The sequence below is a fragment of the Bos indicus genome, chromosome 6 (assembly GCF_029378745.1).
Source record: "Bos indicus isolate NIAB-ARS_2022 breed Sahiwal x Tharparkar chromosome 6, NIAB-ARS_B.indTharparkar_mat_pri_1.0, whole genome shotgun sequence".
In the NCBI taxonomy this organism is placed as follows: Eukaryota; Metazoa; Chordata; class Mammalia; order Artiodactyla; family Bovidae; genus Bos; species Bos indicus.
Genome location: NC_091765.1, coordinates 5,722,148 through 5,744,673, shown reverse-complemented (window position 1 = coordinate 5,744,673; position 22,526 = coordinate 5,722,148). Strand labels below are relative to the sequence as shown.

The following is a 22,526-nucleotide window of genomic DNA, read 5'->3' as shown; positions in this document are numbered from 1 at the left end:
AGTCCAACTCTCATATCCATACATGACTACTGGAAAAACCATAGCCTCAACTAGACGGACCTTTGTTGTCAAAGTAATGTCTCTGCTTTTGAATATGCTGTCTAGGTTGGTCATAACTTTTCTTCCAAGGAGTAAGCATCTTTTAATTTCATGGCTGCAATCACCATCTGCAGTGATTTTGGAGCCCCCAAAAATAAAGTCAGCCACTGTGTCCACATCTATTTGCCATGAAGTGATGGGACTGGATGCCATCATCTTAATTTCTGAATGTTGAGCTTTAAAGCCAACTTTTTCACTCTCCTTTTTCACTTTCATCAAGAGTCACATCTTTTCTTCCAAGGAGCAAGTGTCATTTAATTTCATGGTTGCAGTCATCATCCACAGCAATTTTGGAGCCCGATAAAATCTGTCACTGCTTCCACCTTTTCCCTATTTGCTGTAAAGTGATGGACCAGATGCCATGATCTTTGTTTTCTGAATATTGAGTTTTGACCATCCCTAAATCAACACAATTTCCACTTCTACATAACTGCTTTTCTTATTCAGGAAAAAAAGACATGGGTGGACCTAAGTTAGATACTTTCAGCTCCTCTCTGGGGATGGCTTTTACAGCAGTATACATGATACCCATCATCAAAGACTGGTACCTATTTGTCCAGCAGCACCAAGAGATGAAAGAATGCAAGACATCGCCCTTTATTCTCAACAAGCACCCAGCTGGATCAGAGAAAGATTATTCCAAGTGAAATAACACAAACACACAATGAAATAAACCTCTTTGGTTACTTTATGGTCCTTTGTCATATACTTTCCTCTCCTTCATAAGATCTCAAGCTTTAGAAAGGCCAGGACTTTGTTTCATTCTTCGTAATACTTGGCATGCAGTATTCTTTTTCTGCACAGTAATAGATGCTCATTATGTAATTTTTGAATGAATGGATACAGATTATGTATATTTACTTAACAGTGGAGGTTGAATGAATACATATAAAGATCTTAAAACAGTGTCTGCTACTACATACTTAAAAAAATGAATTATTACAAAATGAGCTAAGATTTAGTATAGAGATTAGAAAGCAATTTTTGTAAGTTTGCCTTAAACTGACTCTGGAAAAATAGGTGGGAACTGAAAGAACATACCTGATGAGAGTATTAATGAAGGCACAGGCAGAGGAATAAACATAATGTTTAAGTATACAGCTGACCTTTGAACAACACTTTGAATTGTGCAGGTCCACTTATATTTGGCTATTTTTCAATAGTAAATACTATAGTACCACATGACCCATGGTTGGTTGAATCCATGGGTTTGGGGTGACCACAGATATGAAGGGCTGGCTATAAGTTTTACTGGGATTTTCAATTGCTTAGAGGGTCAGTGTTCCAACCCCCATGTTGTTCAAGGGTCACTGATAATAAACCTAAGAGCACAGAAAGGTTGTATACAATCTAACATTTGCTAAACTCAATTAATTCCAAGTGACATTTATCATTTTACATAAAGAACAATGTTGATTTTAAATCTACTGTTATAGGGTGAAGGAGGTTTCATAAAAGTTTGTCCAATAAATTGTAAGTACCTCAAGACTTACTCTACTTTGTATCCTTAGGCCCTCCCTACAATATAGTAGGCACAAGAAATAATATGCCGTACTGAATCCATAATAACTACGTAACTGTATCAATACACCAATATAAAAGATTTAATACAAATTTAAAACATACACATTTAACTTTATTTCATCATTGCCATTTAAAGCTTGATTTTATAAAACATAAAAGACATTCTTAAGAGTTCTGTATCACAACAATTTGAAAAGTGGGAATATCCACAGCTTTATAGACTCAAGTTACATAAATTAAACTCAAATAATTGGACATTTTTTCAATACAGAAACTATACAAATGAAATAAATGACAAGAGAATGCAATAGGAGAAATATGTCACTACTTATGGACTATCATTAGTTACTTTCAGGATGTAAATGAAGATTCTGAATATTCATATTTCTTTTGTTCTATTTCATATTTAAATATTTCTCTACATTCTGAGTCAAGCTACTTGACCAAAAGTCTGATTTAGAAAGGCATTTAGCAAAAGTTTTTCCACCTATGGTTACTACCTCCAAAGGAAGTAACACTGCAGTACTGATGCAATCTGTGCAGTAACTTATGTCAACCCTCTGGAAAGTCAGATAGGTACCAAAAATGGAACAATTTTGCACAGATTCAGTTAAGTATCATGTTAAGTTTTCCTCATCTAAAAATTAACCAATGAAATAAAACATACCAACTACAGTTGATCTGGTAGGAAAACCACATTTGAGAGTTACAAGTACGTTATTGTCCATATCTCATCCTCAGTCATTGACAGGAATTGTGTAGGCTACCACGCTATTTACTTTGTGAATTGTAGTAGTAAATGAACGAAGACGAACTTCCTCAGAATTGGTAATGAACTGTGGTCCCGACTCTTCCCATTTTTCAGGTACAACCAGATCTTTGTCTGTACAAATAAGGAGATCAAATGAACCTAAATTGGAGATAAAATCATTAAAGTACATTATTTTTTTCCAAAGTAGAAGAACCGTCCTTGTCTCTCTCACATTTTGAACCACCCACGGTATTAGAAAAGATAGTTTAGCCTGGTCTGTAATGACTAGTCAATTGCTTTTTCTCCACAGAAAGTTACTGTATTACAGAAAATATTGTACTCCTTTTGCTTTATCTTATGAAAACTTCAAGTTTGCTTTTTTTTTTTTTTTAAAGAGAAAACCATTATCTGCAGAAAGTATGGAGTCAATCACACAGGACAGCATAAAGGCAACCTGAAGGAAAGCTAACATCTGGGCTCTATGACTGATGTAGCCTGGGGCCTAGAGCAGTGTCTCGCATATAGTAGGCATTCGGGAAATATCTGATAAGGTAGAAAAGCAAGACAGTTATGGCTAGCCTTAAAAATATACATAAAAAATTAAGATAACGAATGGGATTACATTAAGACATTCAAGAATGAATACTGTGGAATACTTTGATTCCTTTCCTTTTCAGAATTTCCAAATTTCTAGAATGCATATAACACTACTTCTGCTTTATAATGGGTTTTTCATTTTTACTATGTAATATTAATAATTAAGAAAAAATTAATAAAGGGCTTATTCTTAAAATAGTAGCTTAGTCTTTTCCCTGACAAATTTTAAGTCAATGTGAAGTTGTATAATACTTACAAGAAACTTCCAACAGTGGCAGAAATGTTACTGTAGCTGTGATCTGTCTGACCACTGAACAGATTTCATCTTGGATAGCTTTCTGAAACTTTTCTCTGGGTGCACTATTGAAGAAACCAAATCAATTTAAGTGTTAACAAATTATTTAAAACACTGGTAAGACTGATCAAATGTTTCCAAGATCAAATAATTAATACATTAAAATGGATTTTTTTTTGTAAGTTATAAGTATATCATTAGGGTCTATATACCACAAGAGGCATATGCATTTTTATTATTTCATTTATCATTCCAGTCATTTTCTAGGGGTGGTCTTAAAATCAGGTTATTTGGTATCAGGTAATCAGAAAACTGGCCAAGTGCTTCAAGTTAGGAAAACTACAGCACCTTTCAAAAAATGAAAATAATATCTAAAATATTTTGTTGGTACATTTTTCGTAATGCTTAATTCCCTACTGCCTCAAATAAGAAATTACATTAAATATCAAATTATTTTTATAAGTTAAAAATTTCCTAAAATAAACCAAAGGCTTCAGAAGCAAACTACATTTCATTATGAAAAATGATTCTGAATTTACCAGTAAGCAAGCCTAGGACAATGCTAGACATGATCATATAAGCATTTCCCATTCACGTGGTCTGGAAACTTTTTTATGAAGTGTCTTAGAAAATTTAGGGCATTCAATGAAATACAATAGAGCTGAATCTTAGGCTTGGGGAATCTAGGATAACCCCTGATGGTTAAAAGTTCCTTTAAACAATTCACTAAACGGGCCACCAGGTACATACTACCATAAACACTGAAGGGTGAAATTCACCAATTTACTCTATAGGCAATTATGTTAAAAGTTCATTGTCTTATATAAGACAGTGAACTGTTCTTTGCCACAGGAGACTAAGGATCAAATGAAACATCCTAGCAATGGCACCCCACTCCAGTACTCTTGCCTGGGAAATCCCATGGATGGAGGAGCCTGGTAGGCTACAGTCCATGGGGTCACTAAGAGTCGGACACGACTGAGCGACTTCACTTTCACTTTTCACTTTCATGCATTGGAGAAGGAAATGGCAACCCACTCCAGTGTTCTTGCCTGGAGAATCCCAGGGACGGGGGAGCCTGGTGGGCTGCCGTCTGTGGGGTCGCACAGAGTTGGACACGACTGACGCGAATTAGCAGCAGCAGCCATTAAAAAGAATACATTTGAATCAGTTCTAACGAGGTGGATGAAACTGGAGCCTATTATACAGAGTGAAGTAAGCCAGAAAAACACCAATACCGTATACTAACGCATATATATGGAATTAGGAAGATGGTAACGATAACCCTGTATGCGAGACAGCAAAAGAGACACAGGTGTATAGAACAGTCTTTTGGACTCTGCGGGAGAGGGAGAGGGTGGGATGATTTGGGAGAATGGCATTGAAACATGTATAATATCATATAAGAAACAAATCACCAGTCCAGGTTCGATGCAGGATACAGGATGCTCGGGGCTGGTGCACTGGGATGACCCAGAGGGATGGTGGGAGGGGGGTTCAGGATGGGGAACATGTGTGCACCCATGGAGGATTCATGTTGATGTATGGCAAAACCAATACAATACAGTAATTACTTTACTATTGTATTGTATACAATAGTAAAGTAATTAGCCTCCAATTAAAATAAATTAATTTATATTTAAAAAAATAAACATCCTAGAAAAAAATTGTACTCTATATGAAACTTGTTCAATATAATTAGAACTCATTTGGTAAAGAAAATAAATTTTAAAACATATGAAAATGGAAGTAGTTCCTACTTACCTATCATCTTTTACATCTTATGAACTCAATATCAAACTGCCATCTTTCAAGGACCTCTCCACTTTCAATGTTTGAGATGACTACCACCAGTTTCTGAACTGAACACTTGTATAACTATTCTGCAATACACAAAACAAGGCATCTCTTTTAGTTTACTGCATTACAAAGCAACTCTCCTCTCACAATGAACTTCCTATCCTCAGCAAATTTCTCCCACTGCTATTTTGGTTCTCCTCCAAATTGTGCAGAAAATTTGCCCCATCAATGGCCTAGCTCCCAATTTCAATTTCTCAGCATTTGTGCCAGGTATAGCACTGGGTGCTAAGACAGTGAACACGAGGTACTTCCATCCTAATCCAAAGGAAGGGTGAAGGAGATGTCATTAAGCTAATTACAACAATAAATGTGAAATTATAACTGCTGTAACTGCTATGATGCTGCAGTTTTCTATGACATAATAGTGGTTACCTATGATGGTGCAACATATACTACAATTAAAGCAGAGAATAGGAAATTCTGACTGAGTGGGGTTTGAGTTTTGTTCTAAGAGACAACAATATACATATGCAAAACAGGGAAGAGGGTATAGGTTTTAAAATATGAAATGATGGATTTATGTTGGCGGTGTGAGGTTTTAGTTGTGGCACGTGGGATCTCCCTGCTAAAGCTATAGGTCTTGGACTCAAAACAGAGCACTGGATCAGAGGACTGAAAGGAGGCCAATACAACTGCAATTTAAGAAAGGGAGGATGAACAAGGCTGGTCTGACAAGAATAATGGGCCGGACCACACAAGGTCATGAGTGCCAAATTAAAGATGTTACACTATAAGAACTAAGGAGGTCATTACTGTGTTTGAAGCAGAGTATGATGTGACTCAAGTTGTATTTGAAAACTATCCTTCTGGATGTGATGTAGAAAGTAAACTGGAAGTAAACAGGGGATCTAGGGCACTAATTCATGAATAACTCAAGCAAGAGCGAATAAAGACTTAGAGAAAGATATACTGGTAGAGATGGAGCAGTAGATAGATTCAAGAGATTTCATGGTTAAAACTGCTAAGATTTATGGGATTACTTCAGGGTAAGGAAGAGGAATGAATCAGGGATAGCTCCCAAGTTTCTGATTATATCAGTAATCAGATGGTTGATCCAGTCACCAAGAGGAAAGAGAACTGAAATGGAGATGATCCTAAATTCAGTTTTTAATACACCGAGTGTGAAGCGGTATATTATATAGCTGCATAAAGACATTAAGGGAGTCACTCAATATATGAGCCAAGAGTTAGGAGAGGCTTTGGTTACATATTGGTTCATGAGTCAGATACAAAAGTTGTTACTAGAATTATGTATGTACATGTAAGAGGTCAACTAGAGAGAGATTACTGTTAAGAGGGCCTCAGACTGAGCCCTCAATCTTAGAAACTGAGAATATTTTATTCAGGAATCAGCAGGTTTTTTTTTTTTAAAGAGATAGAAAATATTTTAGAAATATTGAAGGCTTTGGGTCACCTACGTAGCATAGTCTTCTTTAAAATGCAATATTCTTAGCTTGCAAGCAGTACAAAATAAGCCACTTGCTGGATCTGGCCTGTTGGCCTTGCTCACTCCTGGCATATGTGAACAACTTTTATCAGCTTACCTGTGAAAAAGAGATTGAGTGGTAATTTGAAGATATGGGGAAGTTGGTGATTTTTTTCTCTCTTAAAAATGGAAATGAAACCAATGGGAAAAATCCAAATGGAAACAAAGAAATTGACAACATAAGAGAGAGGAAATAGTGTTTTGCCTGTGTTCTCCTCTAGGAGTTTTATAGTTTCTGGTCTTACGTTGAGATCTTTAATCCATTTTGAGTTTATTTTTGTATATGGTGTTAGAAAGTGTTCTAGTTTCATTCTTTTACAAGTGGGTGACCAGATTTCCCAGCACCACTTGTTAAAGAGATTGTCTTTAATCCATTGTATATTCTTGCCTCCTTTGTCAAAGATAAGGTGTCCATATGTGCGTGGATTTATCTCTGGGCTTTCTATTTTGTTCCATTGATCTATATTTCTGTCTTTGTGCCAGTACCATACTGTCTTGATAACTGTGGCTTTGTAGTAGAGCCTGAAGTCAGGTAGGTTGATTCCTCCAGTTCCATTTTTCTTTCTCAAGATCGCTTTGGCTATTCGAGGTTTTTTGTATTTCCATACAAATTGTGAAATTATTTGTTCTAGCTCTGTGAAGAATACTGTTGGTAACTTAACACTCTCTGACATACATCACAGCAGGATCCTCTATGACCCACCTCCCAGAATATTGGAAATAAAAGCAAAAATAAACAAATGGGACCTAATTAACCTTAAAAGCTTCTGCACATCAAAGGAAACTATTAGCAAGGTGAAAAGACAGCCTTCAGAATGGGAGAAAATAATAGCAAATGAAGCAACTGACAAACAACTAATCTCAAAAATATACAAGCAACTCCTACAGCTCAACTCCAGAAAAATAAATGACCCAATCAAAAAATGGGCCAAAGAGCTAAATAGACATTTCTCCAAAGAAGACATACAGATGGCTAACAAACATATGAAGAGATGCTCAACATCACTCATTATCAGAGAAATGCAAATCAAGACCACTATGAGGTACCATTTCACACCAGTCAGAATGGCTGCGATCCAAAGGTCTACAAATAATAAATGCTGGAGAGGGTGTGGAGAAAAGGGAACCCTCTTACACTGTTGGTGGGAATGCAAACTAGTACAGCCACTATGGAGAACAGTGTGGAGATTCCTTAAAAAACTGGAAATAGAACTGCCTTATGATCCAGCAATCCCACTGCTGGGCATACACACTGAGGAAACCAGAAGGGAAAGAGACACGTGTACCCCAATGTTCATCGCAGCACTGTTTATAATAGCCAGGACATGGAAGCAACCTAGATGTCCATCAGCAGATGAATGGATAAGAAAGCAGTGGTACATATACACAATGGAGTATTACTCAGCCATTAAAAAGAATACATTTGAATCAGTTCTAATGAGGTGGATGAAACTGGAGCCTATTATACAGAGTGAAGTAAGCCAGAAGGACAAACACCAATACAGTATACTAACACATATATATGGAATTTAGAAAGATGGTAACGATAACCCTGTATACGAGACAGCAAAAGAGACACTGATGTATAGAACAGGCTTATGGACTCTGTGGGAGAGGGAGAGGGTGGCAAGATTTGGGAGAATGGCATTGAAACATGTGAAATGTCATGTATGAAACGAGATACCAGTCCAGGTTCAATGCACGATGCTGGATGCTTGGGGCTGGTGCACTGGGACGACCCAGAGGGATGGGATGGGGAGGGAGGAGGGAGGAGGGTTCAGGATGGGGAACACATGTATAATTTTTTTTTAATTAAAAAAAAAAAAAAGAGAGAGAGGAAATAGGGTAAAGTTCCTAAGGCTAGAGAAGTGGAATTTAAAAGACTGAATAGTTTGCCTGTAAAGCATTTCCTCCATTTTAACTAAAAGGGAGAAATTAAGTAGGAAAGTGTAGATACATCTGACAAGAAATGTTATTGGTCTCAAAGGACACAAACCAAAAACCAGTAACTTTGGCAAGGCTGGCTTGCTACTTCTTCAGATTAAGATGAAGATATACATCCATAGTTGCCTAGAGGTTCCATAGCAAACAATCTGAGTGCAGCCGTAGGAATGACTATGGGTGGCTTAGCTCTGAAGTTAATGAAAACGCAATGATGTAATCTGAAAATGAAGCTAGTTGAAACAACAAAAGTGATTCAGGAATTTTAAAGTAAAAAAAAAAAAAAATGCGGCTGTAGTATTTTTAGAACTAGTATTTTGGAAGATCTAATGAGCAGAAAGGGAGAAACATCTTACAACACAGAGAAATTAGAAATGAGAATCCTAAGTGGAGAGAAATATGAAAAAGAAACTAGTAGACATTCTAGAAATAAAAGGAATAGATGGAGCATACTGATCCAACAATACTGCAACTCCTTGAGCTAAAAGAAGAAAATGAGTGTGCAGACAGAAAAGGCTTACTGACTCACAGGCATGATTAAAAAAAAAAAAGACAAATGGAAACAGGTGAAAAATAAGAAAATTCCAATGAGTGCTGTTATTTAGTAGTTCCTTCTTCTTAAAGTTTAGTTCCCTAAGTTGAATCTGATTTTAGTTCCTTCATCTTAATATATATAATGATGGCTTTAGACTCCAAGCAGCTACAAAAAATATATGCAGTGGATTTTTCTCAGATAACGAATGCCATCATAATTACATAAAACTCCAATGTGTTCTATCATCCCCGAAGGAGTTGATGGAGATTGTTTTGTTAAGTCATATCAGATGCCGAACCTTAAAATATTCAGCCTACTCAAAAGTGGAGGAAGGGTGGGAATTCTTTCAATTTGTATGTTATTTGCTTCCCTCCCAAACTGTATCGGAGATGGTAGTGCGGTTTACACTACCCTGTACAGAGCTGAAAAATGACCGCCAAGAAACTAGAAAATGTGGATCGTAGGTGTGCTGGTATCCAACTCTTTACAACCCAATGGACTGTAACCTGCCCGGCTCCTCTGTCCAGGGGATTATCCTGACAAGAATACTGGAGTGAGTTGGCATTTCCTCTTCAAGGGGATCTTCCAGACTCAGGATGGAACCTGGGTCTTCTGTGTCTCCTACACTGGCAGGTGGATTCTTTACCACTGAGTCACCTGGGAAGCCCGAGGATCCTATTAACATTAAGGCCTGCAAAACTCAAAACTGTGTCCAACAATAAAATACCTTTTAGTTGATCCACATTATTTAGGTATTTTATGAGCTCAGGATCAGTAGTTACAAGCAAGGTGAGTCCATATTTCTGCACCCGAGTAAAGGTTTCCGATGGATATAAGCCACGCTGATATAAAATACTGTTGATGCCAAATGCTGAAAACATAAATATTAAAGTCATCATCACGTTGTAACTTCAGGGAAAATAAAGCATATGTAGATGGGGCTATGGTTTCATTAATAGTGTAAAGTTATAAATGTCTAAACACGTGTTTGTGTTTTGCTGAAAGCCGAGTAGGTACAAAGTGGCATTAAAAAAAATCCTTAAAATCTTGCGTCTAAGTGATAGCTGCATTTATGTGGCAACAGAAGGAAAATGCCAAACTGCACTAATCTACCAATGCCAAATTCCATTTCATTGTAAAACAAGTCCAAATGCCTATTTTATGATTAGAGGGTGTCAAAACAGGCAACTGACAGATGGGTACCAAGCCCAGGCAGGCCTCTCCCCGTCTCTCTTTCCTCCTCTTATCCTCACCAGTCTTGCCAGGTTCTGTCAGCAAGTACACCTGGCCGAGCTCAGAACAGCTCTTCCCGAAGTCTAGCCCGTCACGGTCCACCCGCGAGGCCACTCGCCGTTGGGGGCGGGGGGTGTGGGAGGAGCTCTGCATTGGAAAGAAACGCTCCCGCAAAGGGGCCCCCCCGCAAGGCGGGCCCCTGCAGCGCCCGGGCCGCCTCCTCTGCCGGAAGCAACACGAGCGGAGGCGGCGCCCGCCGCCCCACTTCCTGATCCCTCCTGCCGGCACCGGAGGCCGCGGTACAAGGGCCGGGATTCGGGGCCGCTCCGGCCGAGCCGCGGGCCTGCGGGCGGCCTGCGCTCGGCTCTCCCCGCCCTCCGCCTCGCACGAGGAGAACTTACAGAAGAACTCGGCCACGATCTCGGCGCTCCCGCGCAAGGTGATGCCTTGCTCCCGGGAGAGCTGCAGCGCCATGGCCAGGCCCACGGATGACGGTACACGTTTCCACCCAGCAGACAGCGACGCCAGGGGCTTCCGGAGCAGTTCCCCGCCACTCGTTTCAAAAGGAACGACGCAGGACGCCGTCGCGCCCTTTGCGCAGGCGCGGAGCGCGTCTAGACCCCTCCCGTCGTGTCCTTTGCGCAGGCGCGAAGTGCCTCTAGACCCCGCCCTGCGCGGCCGTGTCCTGCAGGTTCTCTCGGCCCCTGCGGGAGTGGCGGTTCGCGCAGGCGCAGTGGAGAGGCGTGGCGGCGCCGTTCCCGGGTGGTGACACCTGGCCGGGTTCCTGCTGTAGTTATTGGCGGGCTGGCGGCTAGAGGGGAAGACGGTAGGTCCAGGTTTTAGTGGCTGCTCTCTGGGTCTGCGGACAGAGCGACCTAGGAGCACAATCCCCGAGTTTGAGAGATTCTGTGAAAGTTTTATGAACTGTCCGCCACCCTGAGTAGCCCCAGTGATCCTTAGTCAGCGGTCGGAAGTAGGTGCTCTGGGAGTTTGCTTCCCCACTGGCTCAGACGGTGAGGACTGTGCAATGCCGGAGACCTGCAATGCACGATCCCTAGGTTGGGAGGATTCCCGGGAGAAGGGAATGGCAAAGCACTTCAGGATTCTTCCCCGGGGAATTTCATGGGCAGAGGAGCCTGGCAGGCTGCAGCCAATGGGGTCACAAAGAGTCGGACGCGACTGAGTGCCTAACATTTCAGTTTCTTTCAAAGCAGCTGCGTGCCACAGACAAGGTTTTAGAGATATTACTGTGCCGGCGTGGTGTTTTCCTGAGAAATTGGGCTAGGGATGAAAGGGACGAACGGAATCCCTTTTTCTTTCCCTCATCCTGGCTCAGCTCGCGTCTACCCCTGACCCCGCTGCTAGGCGGAGCCTGGGGGCAGCAAAAATCTGCGTCTGATAGTCCAGGCTCTACTCTGTGTACCCCACCACCCCTAGACAGATGGTCAGGGAATAAAGTCCTCTTACCAAAAAGGCTCGTCAACACCGAAGAGCTTCTCGGTGAATTTTGACTCAAATCCAGTGGCTTTTAATGTTTCTGTGAGAAGTATTAAGCAGATGTTGTTTAGTCGCTAAGTGGTGTCTGCCTCTTTTGCGACCTCATGGACTTGTAGCCTGCCAGGCTCTTGTGTCCATGGGGTTCTCCCCGCAATAATACTGGATTAGGTTTCCATTTCCTCCTCCTCCAGGGGGTCTTCCCCCACCCAAGAATCAAACCGGCTTCTCCTGCATTGGCAGGCGGATTCTTTACCACTGAGCCACCAGGGAAACCCAATTAAGCAGATAGTGCACTACTAATGTCATGTCAAGAAGAGGAGCCAAGATGGAGGAGTAGGACGGGGAGAACACTTTGTCCCCCACAAATTCATCAAAAGAGCATTTAAAAGCCAAGTAAATTCCACAAAACAACTTCTGAATGCCGGCAGAGGACATCAGGCACCCAGAAAAGCAACCCAACTCCTCGAAAGGAGGTAGGAAAAAATATAAAAGACAAAAAAAGAGACAAAAGAGGGAGGGATGGAGTTCCGTCCCGGGAAGGGAGTCTTAAAAAGAGAGAAGTTTCCAAACATCAGGAAACCTTCTCACTGCTGAATCTGTGCCGAGCTTTGGAAGCACAGAGGGCAACATAACAGGGACAAAAAAAAAAACAATTAGAACTCGCAGATTGCGAGCCCTACGGTAACTCCCCCAGCGGAGAAGCAGCGCAGACACCTGCACACGCCATTAGCAAGCGGGGGCTGGGCAGGGAGGCACGGCGCGGGCTGCATCGCTTAGAGTAAGGACCTGGTCTGAATACCCTGAGCACTATCTGAGCAAAATAATCTGGGTTAGCAAACCAGACTGTGGGATATCTATCACGCGAAAAGCCAGCCCTAACCTAAGACACCGCCAGGCCCGAGCACCGAACAAAGGACTGAATAGAGATAGCCTGCTGCAGACCTTCCCCCTCCGGTGACATGCAGCCAGAGCCAGAAGGGGGCAATTGCAGCCCCAGAGAGACATTATCTGTACAACTGTAAGCAGGCTTCTTTGCTAACTAAAACTTCTTGGGGGTCTGGATGGTCAACATCTCCCTGAGAAGGTGTGCCGGTTGTACACCTAGATAACCGAGCGGCAGGGAGGCGGTAAGTCGCAGCAATCGCGCTCACCAAACACCTCATCACCTGAGCTGCTCGGACCTGGGAAGGGCACAAAATGCAGGCCCAACCGAGTCTGTGCCTCTGAGGACTACCCGAGTGCCTGAACCTGAGTGGCTTGGACCTGGGAGGTGCAGGCAGCCCAGGGCCGACCACGGATGGTTCCCAGTGGAACAACCTAGAGTCTGAGCAGTGTGGGCAGGAAGGCTTCACGTGCCGTGAGCGGGGGCAGACCCAGTGTGGCTGAGGCACTGTGAGCACACGCCAGTGTTACTTGTTTGCAGCATCCCTCCCTCCCTCCCCACAGCGCGACTGAACAAGTGAGCCTAAAAAGAAAAAAAAAAAAAAAAGTGTCCTCTACCGTCCCCTTTGTGTCAGGGCGGAAACCAGACACCGAAGAGTCCAGCAAACAGAAAAAGCTATAACAGAGGGAACCGCCTTGGAAGCTACAGGCAATAGATTAAAACCCTGTGGTTACTACCGACTACATAGGAAGGGGCCTATAGATCTTGAGAAATTAAAGTCGGACCAAGGAACTAGCCAAAAATGAGCTGAACCCATAATACTCACAACAAAACCAGAGAAAGTCCTTGATATATTTTTACTATATTTACAATCATCCTTTCTTTCTTTCTTTTTTAATTTTAAAAAAAATTTTTAAGTCCTCTATTATTCCTTTAATTTTCACTTCTATAACCTATTACTTTGCAAAAAAAAAAAAAAAAAAAAAGACCCTATTTTTTTTTCTTTTCTTCAGCAAACTTCATATATATATTTTTAATAATTTTTTGACCCTTTTTTCCCCCCTTCTTCTTTTCTTTAACATTGTATTTTTGAAATTCCAAACTCTACTCTAGATTTTTAACTTTTGCTTTTTGGTATTAGTTATCAATTTTGTACCTATATTTTCTTTATAATTTTTGCGACCTTGTTTGTTTTTCTTCGTTTTTTCTCTCTTTTCCTTCTTCTTTTCTTTAACATCATATTTTTAAAATTCCAAACTCTACTCTAGATTTTTAATTTTTGCTTTTATGTATTTGTTACCAATTTTGTACCTTTAAGAACCCAATCTTCAGTACCCATTTTTCACTAGGGAATGAGATTACTGGTTTAACTGCTCTCTCTTCTTTTGGACTCTCCTTATTCTCCACCAGGTCGCCTGTGTCTCCTCCCTAACCCCTCTCTACTCTACTCAACTCTGTGAATTTCTGTGTGTTCCAGACCATGGAGAACACATAGGGAACTGATTACTGGCTGGATCTGTCTCCCTCCTTTTCATTATCCCCTTTTATCCTTCTGGCCACCTCTATCTCCTTCCTCCGTCTTCTCTTCTCTGTATAACTCTGTGAACATCTATGAGCGGTCCAGTTGTGGAGTGCACATAAGGAAGTGATTATTGGCTAGTCCACTCACTCCACTATTGATTCCACCTCATCTCATTCGGGTCACCTCTAACTCCCTCCTCCCTCTTCTCTTCTCCATGTAACGCTGTGAACCTCTCTGGGTGACCCTCACAGTAGAGAAACTGTTCATCTTTAACGTAGATGTTTTATCAATGGTGCTGTATAGAAGGAGAAGTTTTGAAACTACTGTAAAAATAAGACCAATAACTGGAAGCAGGAGGCTTAAGTCCTAACCCTGACTCCAGGGAACTCCTGACTTCAAGGAACATTAATTGACAGGAGCTCATCAAACGCCTCCATACCGACACTGAAACCAAGCACCACACAAAGGCCAACAAGTTCCAGGGCAAGACATACCAAGCAAATTCTCCAGCAACAAAGGAACACAGCCCTGAGCTTCAAGATACAGGCTGCCCAAAGTCGCCCCCAAAATATAGACATCTCATAACTCATTACTGGACACTTCATTGCACTCCAGAGAGAAGAAATACAGCTCCACCCACCAGAACACCGACACAAGCTTCCCTAACCAGGAAACCTTGACAAGCCACCTGTACAAACCCACACACAGCGAGGAAACGCCACAATAAAGAGAACTCCACAAACTGCCAGAATACAGAAAGGACACCCCAAAATCAGCACTTTAAACAAGATGAAGAGACAGAGGAATACCCAACAGGTAAAGGAACAGGATAAATGACCACCAAACCAAACAAAAGAGGAAGAGATAGGGAATCTACCTGATAAAGAATTCCGAATAAGGATAGTGAAATTGATCCAAAATCTTGAAATCAAAATGGAATCACAGATAAATAGCCTGGAGACAAGGATTGAGAAGATGCAAGAAAGGTTTAACAAGGACCTAGAAGAAATAAAAAAGAGTCAATATATAATGAATAATGCAATAAATGAAATTAAAAACACTCTGGAGGCAACAAATAGAATAACAGAGGCAGAAGATAGGATTAGTGAATTAGAAGATAGAATGGCAGAAATAAATGAATCAGAGAGGATAAAAGAAAAACGAATTAAAAGAAATGAGGACAATCTCAGAGACCTCCAGGACAATATTAAACGCTACAACATTCGAATCCTAGGGGTCCAGAAGAAGAAGACAAAAAGAAAGACCATGAGAAAATACTTGAGGAGATAATAGTGGAAAACTTCCCTAAAATGGGGAAGGAAATAATCACCCAAGTCCAAGAAACCCAGAGAGTCCCAAACAGGATAAACCCAAGGCGAAACACCCCAAGACACATTAACATAATTAATCAAATTAACAAAGATCAAACACAAAGAACAAATATTAAAAGTAGCAAGGGAAAAACAACAAATAACACACAAGGGAATTCCCATAAGGATAACAGCTGATCTTTCAGTAGAAACTATTCAAGCCAGGAGGGAATGGCAAGACATACTTAAAATGATGAAAGAAAATAACCTACAGCCCAGATTATTGTACCCAGCAAGGATCTCATTCAAGTATGAAGGAGAAATCAAAAGCTTTTCAGACAAGCAAAAGCTGAGAGAATTCTGCACCACCAAACCAGCTCTCCAACAAATACTAAAGGATATTCTCTAGACAGGAAACACAAAAACGGTGTATAAATTCGAACCCAAAACAATAAAGTAAATGGCAACGGGATCATACTTATCAGTAATTACCTTAAACGTAAATGGGTTGAATGCCCCGACCAAAAGACAAAGACTGGCTGAATGGATACAAAAACAAGACCCCTACATATGTTGTTTACAAGAGACCCACCTCAAAACAGGGGACACATACAGACAAAGTGAAGGGCTGGAAAAAGATTTTCCATGCAAATAGGGACCACAAGAAAGCAGGAGTAGCAATTCTCATATCAGATAAAATAGACTTTAAAACAAAGGCTGTGAAAAGAGACAAAGATGGTCACTACATAATGATCAAAGGATCAATCCAAGAAGAAGATATAACAATTATATATGCACCCAACACGGGCGCACCACAGTATGTAAGACAAATGCTAACAAGTATGAAAGGAGAAATTAACAATAACACAATAATAGTGGGAGACTTTAATACCCCACTCACACCTATGGATAGATCAACTAAACAGAAAATTAACAAGGAAACACAAACGTTAAACAATACAATAGACCAGTTAGACCTAATTGATATCTATAGGACATTTCATCCCAAAACAATGAATTTCACCTTTTTCTCAGGCACACATGGAACCTTCTCCAGGATAGATCACATCCTGGGCCATAAATCTAGCCTTGGTAAATTCAAAAAAACAAATCATTCCAAGCATCTTTTCTGACCACAATGCAGTAAGATTAGATCTCAATTACAGGAGAAAAACTATTAAAAATTCCAACATATGGAGGCTGATCAACACGCTGCTGAATAACCAACAAATCACAGAAGAAATCAAAAAAGAAACCAAAATTTTCATAGAAACGAATGAAAATGAAGACACAACAACCCAAAACCTGTGGGACACTGTAAAAGCAGTCCTAAGGGGAAAGTTCATAGCAATACAGGCATACCTCAAGAAACAAGAAAAAAGTCAAATAAATCACCTAACTCTACACCTAAAGCAACTAGAAAAGGAAGAAATGAAGAACCCTAGGGTTAGTAGAAGGAAAGAAATCTTAAAATTAGAGCAGAAATAAATGCAAAAGAAACAGAAGAGACCATACCAAAAATCAACAAAGCCAAAAGCTGGTTCTTTGAAAGGATAAATAAAATTGACAAACCATTAGCCAGACTCATCAAGAAACAAAGGGAGAAAAATCAAATCAATAAAATTAGAAACGAAAATGGAGAGACCACAAAAGGCAACACAGAAATACAAAGGATCATAAGAGACTACTATCAACAATTATATGCCCAAAAAATGGACAACGTGGAACAAATGGACAAATTCTTAGAAAAGTACAACTTTCCAAAACTCGACCAGGAAGAAATAGAAAATCTTAACAGACCCATCACAAGCACGGAAATTGAAACTGTAATCAAAAATCTTCCAGCAAACAAAAGCCCAGGTCCAGACGGCTTCACAGCTGAATTCTACCAAAAATTTAGAGAAGAGCTAACACCTATCCTGCTCAAACTCTTCCAGAAAATTGCAGAGGAAGGTAAACTTCCAAACTCATTCTATGAGGCCATCATCACCCTAATACCAAAACCTGACAAAGATCCCACAAAAAAAGAAAACTACAGGCCAGTATCACTGATGAACATAGATGCAAAAATCCTTAACAAAATTCCAGCAATCAGAATCCAACAACACATTAAAAAGATCATACACCATGACCAAGTGGGCTTTATCCCAGGGATGCAAGGATTCTTCAATATCTGCAAATCAATCAATGTAATACACCACATTAACAAATTGAAAAATGAAAACTGTACGATTATCTCAATAGATGCAGAGAAAGCCTTTGACAAAATTCAACATCCATTTATGATAAAAACTCTCCAGAAAGCAGGAATAGAAGGAACATACCTCAACATAATAAAAGCTATATATGACAAACCCACAGCAAACATTATCCTCAATGCTAAAAAATTGAAAGCATTCCCTCTAAAGTCAGAAACAAGACAAGGGTGCCCATTTTCACCATTACTATTCAACATAGTTTTGGACGTTTTGGCCACAGCAATCAGAGCAGAAAAAGAAATAAAAGGAATCCAAATTGGGAAAGAAGAAGTAAAACTCTCACTGTTTGCAGATGACATGATCCTCTACATAGAAAACCCTATAGAGTCCACCAGAAAATTACTAGAACTAATCAATGATTATAGTAAAGTTGCAGGATATAAAATCAACACACAGAAATCCCTTGCATTCCTATACACTAATAATGAGAAAACAGAAAGAAAAATTAAGGAAACAATTCCATTCACCATTACAACGGAAAGAATAAAATACTTAGGAATATATCTACCTAGAGAAACTAAAGACCTATACATAGAAAACTATAAAACACTGGTGAAAGACATCAAAGAGGACACTAATAGATGGAGAAATATACCATGTTCATGGATTGGAAGAATCAATATAGTGAAAATGAGTATACTACCCAAAGCAATTTATAGATTCAATGCAATCCCTATCAAGCTACCAACGGTATTCTTCACAGAGCTAGAACAAATAATTTCACAATTTGTATGGAAATACAAAAAACCTCGAATAGCCAAAGCGATCTTGAGAAAGAAGAATGGAACTGGAGGAATCAACCTACCTGACTTCAGGCTGTACTACAAAGCCAGTTATCAAGACAGTATGGTACTGGCACAAAGACAGAAATATAGATCAATGGAACAAAATAGAAAGCCCAGAGATAAATCCACGCACATATGGACACCTTATCTTTGACAAAGGAGGCAAGAATATACAATGGATTAAAGACAATCTCTTTAACAAGTGGTGCTGGGAAATCTGGTCACCCACTTGTAAAAGAAGGAAACTAGAACACTTTCTAACACCATACACAAAAATAAACTCAAAATGGATTAAAGATCTCAACATAAGACCAGAAACTATAAAACGCCTAGAGGAGAACATAGGCAAAACACTCTCTGACATACATCACAGCAGGATCCTCTATGACCCACCTCCCAGAATATTGGAAATAAAAGCAAAAATAAACAAATGGGTCCTAATTAAACTTAAAAGCTTCTGCACATCAAAGGAAACTATTAGCAAGGTGAAAAGGCAGCCTTCAGAATGGGAGAAAATAATACCAAATGAAGCAACTGACAAACAACTAATCTCAAAAATATACAAGCAACTCCTACAGCTCAATTCCAGAAAAATAAATGACCCAATCAAAATATGGGCCAAAGAACTAAATAGACATTTCTCCAAAGAAGACATACAGATGGCTAACAAACACATGAAAAGATGTTCAACATCACTCATTATCAGAGAAATGCAAATGAAAACCACTATGAGGTACCATTTCACACCAGTCAGAATGGCTGCGATCCAAAAGTCTACAAGCAATAAATGCTGGAGAGGGTGTGGAGAAAAGGGAACCCTCTTATACTGTTGGTGGGAATGCAAACTAGTATAGCCACTATGGAGAACAGTGTGGAGATTCCTTAAAAAACTGGAAACAGAACTGCCTTATGATCCAGCAATCCCACTGCTGGGCATACACACTGAGGAAACCAGAAGGGAAAGAGACACGTGTACCCCAATGTTCATCGCAGCACTGTTTATAATAGCCAGGACATGGAAGCAACCTAGATGCCCATCAGCAGATGAATGGATAAGAAAGCAGTGGTACATATACACAATGGAGTATTACTCAGCCATTAAAAAGAATACATTTGAATCAGTTCTAATGAGGTGGATGAAACTGGAGCCTATTATACAGAGTGAAGTAAGCCAGAAAGAAAAACACCAATACAGTATACTAACGCATATATATGGAATTTAGAAAGATGCTAACAATAACCCTGTGTATGAGACAGCGAAAGAGACACTGATGTATAGAACAGTCTTATGGACTCTGTTGCAGAGGGAGAGAGTGGGAAGATTTGGGAGAATGGCATTGAAACATGTATAATATCATGTATGAAACAAGTTGCCAGTCCAGGTTCGATGCAGGATACTGGATGCTTGGGGCTAGTGCACTGGGACGACCCAGAGGGATGTTATGTGGAGGGAGGAGGGTTCAGGATGGGGAACACATGTATACCTGTGGTGGATTCATTTTCGTATTTGGCAAAACTAATACAATTTGTAAAGTTTAAAAATAAAATAAAATTTTTAAAAAAAGTCATGTCAATTGTGAAGCAATTGTATTCCTACAGCAGGTGGAGAAATTATTTGTGAAATGAAGTCTGAGAAACCTGCCCAGATGTAGTTATTTAATTATATGAGAAAGTGCCTAAGTGTATTAGTTTTCTATTAATGTTGAACAAATTAGTGTGTGACACATTAGTGGTTTAAAAAAAAACAGCAACACCCATTTATTATCTCAGTCCTTAGATCAAGAGCCTGGGCATGGCATGGCTGGGTGCTCTATGTAGCCTGGTAACTTTGAAGTAAAGGCACCTGGCTGCACGAGAGATCTCACCTAAACTCCGGGTTTGAGGTCCTTGGTTCCTGGCAGAATTAATATCTTTGTTCTTAAATTGAGGTCCTCATTGGGTTGCTAGCTATTGGCCAGAGGCCAGTCTTGAGCCCTTGTCACACTTCCACTCTCTCTCTTTCCAAGGAGGTCCTTTTTAACAGCTCATGTAATTAAGTCAGATGCAGGCAGGTGATTTCCTCTTTGTTAAACCTAATCTTCAAACTACCACAAAATTGCACTCATCTCACACGCTAATAAAGTAATGCTCAAATTCTCCAAGCCAGGCTTCAGCAATACATGAACCGTGAACTTCCAGATGTTCAAGCTGGTTTTAGAAAAGGCAGAGGAACCAGAGATCAAATTGCCAACATCCACTGGATCATGGAAAAAGCAAGAGAGTTTCAGAAAAACATCTATTTTTGCTTTATTGACAATGCCAAAGCCTTTGACTGTGTGGATCACAATAAACTGTGGAAAATTCTGAAAGAGATGGGAATACCAGACCACCTGACCTGCCTCTTGAGAAACCTGTATGCAGGTCAGGAAGCAACAGTTAGAACTGGACATGGAACAACAGACTGGTTCCAAATAGGAAAAGGAGTACGTCAAGGCTGTATATTGTCACCCTGCTTATTTAACTTACATGCAGAGTACATCATGAGAAACACTGGGCTGGAAGAAGCACAAGCTGGAATCAAGATTGCCGGGAGAAATATCAATAACCTCAGATATGCAGATGACACCACCCTTAAGGCAGAAAGTGAAGAGGATCTAAAAAGCCTCTTGATGAAAGTGAAAGTGGAGAGTGAAAGTTGGCTTAAAGCTCAACATTCAGAAAACGAAGATCATGGCATCTGGTCCCATCACTTCATGGAAAATAGGGAAACAGTGGAAACAGTGTCAGACTTTATTTTTGGGGGCTCCAAAATCACCAAAGATGGTGATTGCAGCCGTGAAATTAAAAGACGTTTACTCCTTGGAAGGAAAGTTATGACCAACCTAGATAGCATATTGAAAAGCAGAGACATTACTTTGCTAACAAAGGTTCGTCTAGTCAAGGCTATGGTTTTTCCTGTGGTCATGTATGGATGTGAGATTTGGACTGTGAAGAAAGCTGAGCACTGAAGAATTGATGCTTTTGAACTATGGTGTTGGAGAAGACTCTTGAGAGTCCCTTGGACTGCAAGGAGATCAGCCCTGGGATTTCTTTGGAAGGAATGATGCTAAAGCTGAAACTCCAGTACTTTGGCCACCTTATGCGAAGAGTTGACTCATTGGAAAAGACTCTGATGCTTGGAGGGATTAGGGGCAGGAGGAGAAGGGGACGACAGAGGATGAGATGGCTGGATTGCATCACCGACTCGATGGATGTGAGTTTGAGTGAACTCCGGGAGTTGGTGATGGACAGGGAGGCCTGTCGTGCTGAGATTCATGGGGTCGCAAAGAGTTGGACACGACTGAGTGACTGAACTGAACTGAATCTTCAAAATGATTTTGCCTCATAAATACATGTCTTGCCACACTCAAGAGGAGGGATTATATAGGATATGTTCCCTAGAGACCACAAATTTGGGGGGCCATCTTAGAACTCTGCCTATACACAGTGTTATATATCAGAATTTAATCCGTTTGAAGAGTGAAACAGGTATATAGGTAATAAGCTGACTTGATCCAGTAATACTTTCCTTACATCTTTTAGTCTCTGTGGTAGAAGTGTGTTTGTGTGTCTTTAAATCACCTCCTTTTCATTTCTGCCACCAGGATTTTGGGTTAGAACCACACTGGTAGAGCATGATGCCCACCTTTCTCCGTGTAGAAACTGTCTCTCTTTCTAAGGAGCTTACTGCTTAGCACTTCAGGAAAGACATCCTTCAGTTTCACAATACTATAGTTTGTAAATTTTTTGAAGATACAAGTAATCATTAGTATCAATATAATTTGGGAATTCTAGAAGGCTGGTGAAATATATGAGGTTTCCATCTATAGAGGAAGTATTTGTTAGTACTTTTTTGTGTTCTTAAGAACTTAAGTTCATGTGACTTAAGAACTTGAAATTTGCTGGTTTGAATTGAGATATGCTACAAGAAT

The 22,526-nt window shown here is 40.2% G+C and overlaps 1 protein-coding gene and 1 pseudogene across 27 annotated transcripts in view; both read right to left on the bottom strand.

Moving 5' to 3' along the window:
- LOC109553295 (mitotic spindle assembly checkpoint protein MAD2A) overlaps positions 1 to 22,526 on the bottom strand; it is a 651,283-nt gene that overhangs the window by 526,628 nt on the left and 102,129 nt on the right. The window lies entirely within an intron of this gene.
- LOC139183510 (mitotic spindle assembly checkpoint protein MAD2A-like) lies at positions 1,714 to 10,893 on the bottom strand (annotated as a pseudogene).